Source organism: Condylura cristata, unplaced genomic scaffold (assembly GCF_000260355.1).
Source record: "Condylura cristata isolate star-nosed mole 26May11 unplaced genomic scaffold, ConCri1.0 scaffold00007, whole genome shotgun sequence".
Taxonomy (NCBI): Eukaryota; Metazoa; Chordata; class Mammalia; order Eulipotyphla; family Talpidae; genus Condylura; species Condylura cristata.
Genome location: NW_004567108.1, coordinates 47,264,841 through 47,275,813, shown reverse-complemented (window position 1 = coordinate 47,275,813; position 10,973 = coordinate 47,264,841).

Sequence of the window (10,973 nt, the reverse complement as noted above, 5' to 3'; positions counted from 1 at the left end):
ATCGAACTCATGTGGAAGTGGCTTTAGCGTCCTAGTACTGTGCTTTAACCTGCTGCGCCACCAGGGAGGGCCAAGTTTTATTTTGTGATGCTAAAAAATAGAGGCTGTCAGTAAAGTTAGAATTATAAACTTTAGTCGAATAATATGTGGATCCTCCAGTACCAGCAAAAACTAATCAGACATATTCAATGTGAGTCAAAATACAGCACCTTCTCATCTTACTTCTGAAAGAGAATGCAGCTGTTTTTAAAATCTATCACCTGTATATTTACCTTTAAAAGTGGTATAGTGGCTCCAATTCCCCAAAAATCTTCATTCAACTGGAAAAATCTCAGGTGATTAGTGCATGGTTTATACTCTAATTTCTGCTGAAAGTTGACTTCCCATTTCCAAACCATAAGCCCATGTGCCACTGGGCTACCTGTAAGTGGGGCATCTCGGGAAATAGGCTAAGTCAGGATTGAATTTTAGTAAGCAACTATTTAATCAATTGTACTGTGCTGTATTTGGAGGAAGGCTGTGTAAATAGCTACCCAGGTTACTGAGTGTTTATCAACTTGTAAACATTTCTTCATTTTCATTTGTTAGATGTAGGGTCAATACCCTTTCTCTCTCCTCCTCTCAACAACATACTTTAATAACAATAGCTTCAGGGATAAATAAATGGAAACCCTTCCTGTGCCCTCTGAGAACATGAGAGTACCCCACCTGAAGAAAGCACTCTTAAAGACTGTTCAAGGTAATGTTTGTTCTTTTGAACATACTGAGTTCTAAAATCTAGTCCTCAAACTTGCAGGTTATTCTTTTGAAATATTGTTTGAGCGTTAGAGATTGATAATAACTAGGCTCACATATTGCCACATTAAAAGTCAGTGAATGGGGCCCTCCCTGGTGGTGCAGGAGGTTAAAGCACAGCACTAAGAAGCTAAAGCCACTTCCACGTGAGTTCAATTCCCGCCTGCTCCAGAGGAGATCCACATGGTGCGGCAGACCAATCCAGACCAGCCCGCTGCTCCCCTCAGCAGTGTACTTCATCGATCTCCCTGTTCTGCTCCCCTCTCTGTCTCTGGTGAATCCTCTCACCCTCCACACCTTTGGTCTGTACCCCAGTTCTGTATGAATAAATAAATAAATAAAAGTCAGTGAATGGACTAAAGTACCCAGATTATAGTCTCTGCTAGAAGACAAGCCATGTGTTCATGCAGTTTGTGGAGTAGGACCAGAACAAGGGGAATGCATGAGTGTTTAGAAGTTTTAGAATTTCATAATATTTTATCTCCACAAATGGGCACATTTCTTGCTGATTGGACAGGATGCTAATCGCTTTGATAGTGTTTGAACCTGCCTAGGTTATTTCTTTCAATTTATGGGTTAGTGGTGTCCAAGCCTGCATGAGCAGCAGAATGTCTGAGGCTTGAAACGACAATTCCTTAACCTCCAATGCAATCTGCACCCTACGATTGAATTTTAAAGATTGTGACTCAGAAGTCTCTTTGTTGAGGGAATTCTAATGCAGATAGTATGAACCCTTATTCTTTGAAATCAGAGAAACTTAAAGCAAAATTCTGGATTTGTCACTTAAAACATATTATCTTGGAGGTTTAGTCTTTCACAGCATCTGTTTACTCATTTGTAAAGTGGGTACAGTAATACCCATGAGGCATGTTGGGAGGAGTAAATGAGGTACCATTTGTAAATCTAATACTAGCTAAGCTTTCAGAAAGCTAGGTAGCTGTTCACTCCTTTCCCCAAATGGGCTGTGATATAATTCGTTAAATCTTGCATGTAAATGACATTCCTGTTGTAGTCCTAGATTCCTGAAAAATTTCTTAGTTGTTGTAACTGGAGTCTCTGATTTGGAGATGCATGATTACAGACAAGTTCTGGGTTGATTCTCCTGGCTAGTTGACCACACAAAATGGATTTAATGCCCCAAAGACAGTCTATTTCCTCCATTCCCAAGTTCCCTGGAGGCAAATATCTCCCAAATGCCCCAAATTCCATAACAATGTCTTGAGATATATATAATCACAAAAACCTCAAAGCTTGATCAATGGGTTAAGAATAATTTAGTAAAAATAAAAGATCATTGAAGTTATGTTTTGAGAAAATTTTAATGTGACACTTGTAGTTGAAAGATAAATAAGTTGAGGTAGTTAACAACTTCAGTTTCAAGGTGGGGGTAAAGCTGTTATGATTATTTTGTGTTACTCTTTTTGACTCACTCAGAAAACAACAGAAGTTAGTAGGAAAAAAAAATGGTGCTGGGTAAGAAAGACACAAGGCAATGTCCTTATGCCAAATCAGTTCCATTACCAATCTACAAAGTAAAAGCAACTAACCTAAGCGCCTTATTTACCAAAGGAGTCACTTTGATCCCAAAGACAATATACTTGCTTTCTTGGATCCATAATCATGGATGTTATAAATGCTATGATATAAACAAAAATAAACACTTCCTCTATGGATATTACCACCCAGCCCTATGTACCCTCCATCCACCTGAATGCATTACTCCATGTTTCTCAGAGAGTCTAAGAATCATCTCACATGGCCAAAAATAAGGTCTGCACAGGGTCTGTGTCACCACTCTTTTCTCTTACCCCTCTGGTACTTCCTGCTGCATGCTGCGAATCTCATTCACAGCACATTCACACTGGACCCCAACCTCTGGCTCTGTGCTAAAAGTTTTGGCTGCTACAGATGTTGTGGTATCATCATTTTGGTGGAAAACTAGGCTGAAAACACACAATTTCTCAAGGGTCTAAATATAGTCTGTGCTCCATGTACAAAAAAAAAGACCTTCCAGTTTTGATGTTAAACTTTAGAGTATGGACACATAACATTGTTATAAGTGCCTCCAGTGTCTTCCAAAGGATTGAGTGGCAATAACTCTTGGTATTTGGGATCGCAGCACCATTGCCCATTTACCCACTTCCTCGAGACCCACACTCATCTCTGTGGTTAGATACAAGCACCATACATGAACTCTGTCTCTCTGTCTCTTGGCTCTATCTCTTGGCTCTGTCTCGCTCTCTCTCTCTCTCTCTCTCTCCCTCCCTCTCTCCCTCTCTCTCTCTCTCTCTCTCTCTCTCTCTCTCTCTCTCTCTCTCTCTCTCTCACACACACACACACACACACACACACACACATTTTTGTTATCAGACCCAGGGTTATTTCCTAATGCCATTTTAGCTTTAGATCACTTCCCTACTAGAGGGCACTTTGTCCCTAGGTAAATAGTTCATTTTCACGAGTTCACAGTTAAAAATCTGAATCCCAGCAACCAGCAACTTAAATTGAGAACTAGGGCTGATTAAATGCAGAAGTAGAGACTAGGGGAACTAGCAAACACCAAGTTAGAAAGCTGACAAGGAATACTGTTACTTGGTTGCTCATTTATCTTCCATTTAAAGACGTAGCCATCCAGGTGGCCTTCCTACCCAGGGGCATTCCACTTAAGTTGTTCCTTCTACTTTTACTGCATGTGTTCGTAGGCAGTCAGCCAGTAGACAGTCAACTCCAAGTTAGCACTGCTAGCTAGCAGCTCTTTCTTTTCTCAAGTGTGCCTGAGAAGAATGGCAAGATCTGTGGTCTCCTCTCAACAGGCCCATCACCCTCTGCTTCATTGGGACTGGGAGGGTAAAAGGAGAACCTATGAACCAGGAGATTGAAAATAAACCTTCCCTGCCTCATAATCAGCCACTGACCAAAGCGGGCAGACAGATGACAGCTGCCTTCCATTCAAAACAATCCTGATCTGTTTCCAGAAATTCAGAAAACTCCAAGCATGACTATGTACCACTGTACACATATCATCACAAACTGTTTTCAATCATGTATTAATTTTCAAAGAGTAATTGCTTTTTTATGTATCACTGGGTGTTTTACTCCCCCCCCTTTTTTTTTTTAACACATTACATATGTACCTTTTTTGTCTTTTGTGAGGTTTTTGTTTTTGTTTTTACAAGAATGCTCTTGAACTTGTTGAAGAGCTTGAATATCATCGTATGCATGTGTAAAATATAACAGACTGAATTAAAGGAAATGTGCAGACTCACATGACTCATTGTTAACAATTAAAAAATGTTTAAACCATATTGTAAAGAAACATTACAAGAAATGTCATAAAGCATTCTAGTGTTCAACACCATCACATCAAAAAACTTGTCATTACTGAACATTTCAGGGGAGTTTAATTTTTTTATAACAGTTTATTTTTACATCATTTTGTAAATTTTTTTCCATCTTCAGTTGTAATCCCCATGGGTTTCCCATCACTATGTCACCCGTGTGCCATCCCCATAATCCCGTGCACTTCCCTCCCCACCCCACTCCCGTTTTTGATCCCATTCCCCACTCCACTCCCACAAAATGTCTCTGGTATATGGCTGTTCATTATTTTTGTTATCTTCTCGCCTGGTCCATTATACTCCTGCTATGAGCGAAACCATCCGGTATTTTTCTTTCTCTTTCTGGCTTATCTCACTAAGTATGATCTTTTCCAGCTCCATCCAAGTTGCTGCAAAAGACATGTGTTTCTCTTTTGTGGTTGCTGAGTAATATTCCATTGTATATATGTAGACATCTTTTTAATCCAACCATCTACTTTTGGGCATTTGGGCTGCTTCCATGTTTTTCCAATTGTAAATAAAGCAGCAATAAACATGGGGGGTACAGGTATCTTTTTCAATCAATGCTTTTGTGTCTTTTGGGTAGATACCTAGGAGTGGTATTTATGTGTAGCATAAATAGCAAAACAATTATTATAAAATTTACCAATCAGTCTAAAGGGAAGCTCCGTGTTTAGCAGTTTGAGGAACCTCCTAACAGTTTTCCATAGTGGTTGTACTAGTTTGCATTCCCACCAGCAGTGCAGGAGAGTTCCTTTTTCTCCATCCTCACCAACATTTGTTGTTGCTAGTTGTTTGAAGATGTGCCATTCTCACTGGGGTGAGGTGGTATCTCATTGTGGTTTTAATTTGCATATCTCGGGAGTTTAATTTAAGTGAACTTAGGTTAGTCAACTGCCTTTTATTTCTTAGTGGCATGTATTGTGCAACATGAGTGAGAAATTAAAATCCAGGCTGCAAAGCAGAATTTACCTTTGCAATTTGGAAAATGTAAAGCATCTCTGAAGCTGCTTTGAAGAGAATTTCCAGTTCGTGCTTAAACTCTTTTATTTCTTTGTAACTTTAGACTTATGGTAAATTTTATAATAATGGTTTTGCTATTTATGCTACACATATACATTATTTTGCAGTTCAAGAGAAGCTTACTTAAAATTTGAGATTTTCTGTTAAAGGATACAGTCTTGTTGTTTGCAGTGAACATTGGCAGTGGACGTGGTGTAGGCAGAATTGTGAACTGTGCATGGTGGAAGATAACAGGATGGGCAGTTATAAGTGGGGAGCAGCAGAAGTATAGGCATTTCATCTTTTAGGGTATTCTGCTGACAGTACTGGAAGTCCCTGTCCAAAGTCAGTGGAGAATCAGAAAACATATTAACACTTTCCATAAGGACATGTACTTTGTGTTGTTATCAATATTATGTTTTGGTACACACATCAAAACACCATTATGGAGCCCTCCCTGGTGGCACAGCGGGTTATAGCACAGCACGAAGAAGCTAAAACCACTTCAGCATGAGTTCAGTCCCTGCCACGGAGGTGACCCACATGGCATGGCAGACCTCTCTTGGCCTGCCTGCTGCTCCCCTCAGCAGTGTACTTACTTAGTCAGTCTCCCTGTTCTGGTCCCCACTCTGTCTCTGGTGAATCCTCTCACTGCCCCAGCACTTCTGGCCTGTATCCCAGTTCTGTATGCATAAATAAATCTTTAAAAAAATACCATTCCTTGTATTTAAGATAGATTACAGTTTATTTCTTTCTTATACATTCTGTCATTTCATCCATGCAAGACAAGTAGTATTATATTCATTTGTTAGATGAGGAAATTAAGTAAAGTGAGAATTTTCTGTGCTAGAAGAGGATGCTACAGCAGAGAATAGAGAGTATACAATTTCTGTTCCTCGGATGTCCACCAGCCCATGTGACCATTCAGGATATGAGGGAGAGAGAGCAAGGGGCTCAAACATCCCATTTTCGCTGAGGTTTGTCTCTTCTCCACTTTTCTCCCAAAACACAAACTGTATAGTAACATAATTTCTGAGAATAAACATTTGAAAGAACTTCTTAGGGAAATCAACTGTAACATTAAAATAAGATTAACTTACTTTTCTGAAAACCACAATGTCAATGCTCTTAAATCATGAGATATAAATATCTCACATTGGGTGTTTTTATTAAAATTCATTTATTATATTCACATCAGTCTTTTGTCCTCATACTTTTTGCTTGGAGGCTACTGAAGAGTTGTAAGCTTGCCCCTCCAGGATATTCTGAGTCTATTGAGCAGTGCATACCTCAGGAAGTTGGTGCTCCATGGCGGGGGAGAGCCTCCTTCAGAATCCCTGCAACACCTTCCAGTAAGAACAGAAGCTGAGAGAAGACCCCAGGCAGAGAGATCTAGTGACTATCTGGCTATGAACTGGGAAGTTTGTCTCCAGTTCAACAAATTCTCAGGAATTCTGAATATCGAGTCTCTGCATCTTTATTTGACCCAATCTCACATCCTTAAACTTTTGCCATTTGCAACAACTTGGGTGGTGTGGAGGGGAATATACTAAGTGAAAAAAAGTCAGTAGGAAGAAGACAAAATCTGGATGACATTACTCATACTTGATACAAAGAAACAAATGAGACAAAGCTAAACTAAAACAAACCCCAGAAATCTGGCTGTAAATTTGAGGCTACCAGAGAGGAATGTAGAGGAGAGGAAGCACAGAGGAGCGGGCACCTCAGTGGTCAATGATGGACAAATACATATATGTTGGTGGTGGGTGTGGAGTGGTAACGTATCTGAGGAGGTATGAATCTACACGTTATAAGCAGTGTTGTGACCAACGTTAAGTCTATTAAAAAAAAAAGTCTAGATTTAAAAAAAACAAAAACAAAGTAAAGCCAAGTTATTTGACTTTCTAACTCCTTTCCTGTAAAAAGTTCTGCTTAACTTTTATAACAGTACAATTTTCACTAAGGAAACATTGTTTTTGTGTCAATCTTTCTGTTGACTAATGCAAAGGTTAGGTATTTGTCAAACCCCTTTCTGTGAAGGAAAGTGCTAAATAAAGTTTATCATTTCTGTAATTCAACTATTTTAAAATTAAAACAAAAAATATAAACCAATAATTTTATAAGTACATGAATACATGGGATGATGTTCCCTTTCCTGATCAGGTTAGACGTGTGGAAAGAGGTGAGGACAGAAAAGGGATGAACGATGAAAACAAAGAAACAATAAGCAGTAAATTTTTTATAAAAGTGCAAAAGGTAGATGACAGCCTGTGGGCACCCACTTTAACTAAGATATCTAATGATTTGTTAGCATAACCCTAAATTTTAAGCTATCCTTCTGATTACATGATTGTATTGGGTGCATTTTTACTAAATTAAAAAACTTTTCAGAAGTGTTAAACCAGTAGTCAGATTCCAACCCTCATTGCTACATCTGTAAATTTAATACATATATTTCTCATCAAAATAACTTTAGAGCTATAATTTCACTATTCTGCCTGTGCTGAAAGTACCCTTTAAAGTTATTTGAAATAATTTTAAGCATTTTCTACTTATGAATCACATAAGCATTTTCTACTTATGAATCACATTTATAGTAACATGTAGTGTTCTGAGCCTTCTTAGCATTTTAAAGTATTTTTATCATTTTATCAAGGTATTAAATAAGAAATAGTTGTTATAGAAATCTTTTATTGTTTTATAAATTAAAGATTGTATTACTGAAATAATGCATTTTACTGCTTATAAATTTTAATAATTTTCACATTAATAGAAGTGAATTGCAGCTTAACACATTGGACATAAAAGATCAAAAATTTAACTTATTTCAAGTGAATTATTTAATAAAAATACATTTTAGGCAAACTTTTAAGTGCTAGGTTATTACTTTAGAGTGCATATCACATGAAAAAATATATTTAAATTTAACATGTTTTAGTAATTAAAACTAGACTAAATCTGCTTTCAACAGATTTTTTTTAAAGATTTATTTATTTATTTGTACAGAACTGGGGTACAGGCCAGAGATGTGGAGGGTGAGAGGATTCACCAGAGACAGAGAGGGGAGCAGAACAGGCAGATCAACGAAGTTCACTGCTGAGGGGAGCAGCGGGTGGGTCAGGAGAGGTCTGCTGCGCCATGTGGTCACCTCTGGGGCAGGCGGGGATCGAACTTATGGGGAAGTGGCTTAAGCTTCTTGGTGCTGTGCTTTAACCTGCTGTGCCACAAGGGAGGGCCCCTCAACAGATTTTTTTTAACTGTGGAGGTTTATGTTTATGTTTTCTATCTTAAATAACAGATGACAGAGACAATTTTAAACTTCTTTGTAAAAATTTCTTTACAAATATGCCATTTTGGTCAGCTAGTTTTTATTGCCAAAAAAATTAGATTTAATTTATTCTAAATTAAAAATAATTGTAATGCATTTTGCTTGAAAATTTTTTGTAAGTGACAAAGCTATCTTCACATTTTACAAATGAATTTTCATTGCTTGAATATAACTTACAGATAAAGCAAATGTGTAGCATTAATTCTATTTTTCAGTTTATCCTTAACATTTATATTTCAAGATCAAAGTTCCTTGCACTTTGCCTTTCAACAGTGGCCAGTTTACATCTAAACTAAATAATCATGAGTATAAAGCACTTAGAGCTGTACAATTATAAGTGAAATTGAGCATAGCTTTCAGGGCTCTCTTGCTATCCCACCCTGACTGTTTTGTAGGTTCTCATGTTGTTATGTTTTAAATGGAAAAGATATTAAAATTATATTAGTTATTTTATAATAGTATGCCAATCTGGATACACATATATCTATTTCTTGTCCCTCTGCAAATACATTGATATCTATATTTAGCATTTTTAGTAAGAAAAAATAAAGAACTGTTAACCACACTCTTCCTAACAGACTAGAAATCTTAAGAAATTTTGTGAATACAGAAATCAAATATAATGGAGATGACAAACTAGAAGTCATCATAGCCTGAAACACATATAGGGAAGAATAACATGTTGTTTTGGGGATGTTCAAAATTTAAAATCGCCCGATAAAAAGAGCAGGATGGCTGCCAGAGACAATGGGCAAGGTTATTGTTTGTGTTAGTTCTTGGACAAGCAGAATTTCCCCCTGGACCTCAATAGTCAGAATGAGCAGAGAACAGGGAGGAGTAGTAGCCCGCAATCCCCAGAAGAAATGCAACCACCAAACCTTGCTGATGGAGCCTTAGAAGTTGCAGTCAAGGCTCATTGTGTCACCCACAGCAACCAGAGACAAGCTCCATAACCCACTGGTGTTTACCAACGGACCAGCAATGAACAAGCTCCATAACCCACTGGTGTTTACCAATGGACCAGCAATGAACATTGCTCTTAAATACACTCATGAAAATGGTGGCACAATTACATCATCCTTAAAGCAGTAGATAATGTGAAGTATCCAAAGTTGATAAACCAAGACATAGCACCCATGCCTATTCTTTAACAATATGATGACAAGTATCAAAAAAGCTGAGAACCCAAATATTCAAAGGGAAAAGGGCACAATAGGATCTGGGCAGGGAACAGATGAGGCAGAGCCTGTTGCTTTTCATTTTCTAGAGTTTGACATTTAGTTTTGTTTTTCTTGTTTTACAACATAGGATGATAAACTGGTGAATTACTGACAACATGGTTCTGAGAATATCAATTTTCTTGACTTGTGTGATTTTATTAAACCAACTATCATGCTAGTCTAAAAAGAAACTCAATAAAGATATTTCCATTAAAATAGCAGCAACATATCAAAATACCTAGAGAAATATGTTATAAGAAATGAGTAGGCTTACATAATGAAAATTGGACTAAAGAGCATGAAAGTAAGCTTGAATACATTAAGAGAAAATCCACATCACTAGAAAAGAACAAGCAATAAAAAATATGTCATTTCTCCCAAGATTAATGTAAAGTATAACAAAAGCTTTATGAGCGTTTTTTACAAATAAAATTTGGGTATGTGTTTCTTGATTTCATCTAAAAGACATACCTATTTGCCCCACCTCCACAGAATCAGTAAAAGGTCTTTCTTTGCAGAGGGCAAGTGTTGCTAATAGTTGTGAGTCTTAATAGCACAGAAATAGTTAACTGAGCCAATGACACAAAATAATGTCCAGTAATAGGACCAACTATGGTTATTACTTGAATGAGCAAAGAGGTACTATTCAAAAAAATAAAAATAAATTTTAAAAAGATCTATAAATTACGTTAGATTGACTGGCTCTCAATTTTTTAAATTTCTACTTCATGTCATATATAAAAATATATTACATAGGAATTAAAGCTTACTTTTGTAAACACAAACTTGAAAGGAAACTTGCAATCCCATATTACTGCAGGAGTATTTACTATAGCTAAACTAGAAACAACCTAGGTGCTCTGGAACAAATCAGTGGATCAAGACGATTTGGTAGACAGACAGACAGATAGGTCGATAAAGATATAAACACACACACACACACACACACACACACACACACACACACGGAATATTACTCAGCAATCAAAAAGATAAAACCCTGCCATTTGTGGATGCAGCTTCATAGGATAATGCTAAGTGAATTAAGTCAGAGGGACAAAGATAAATACTGAGTGGTGTCACTATATGTGGAATATAAAGTAACTTCTTTAATACTCAGATAAAGACAAACTGAATAAATAATTATTGATAGCTGACTACAGAGCTAAAAAGGGGGAGAGGGAGAGGAAAGCTATGATTGTAGAATATGAATGTGGTAGGTTCACTGTGATGAAAATACCTAATAGGGGTATCCCAATATTACCTCAGTTAAAAATAATCATTAAAAAT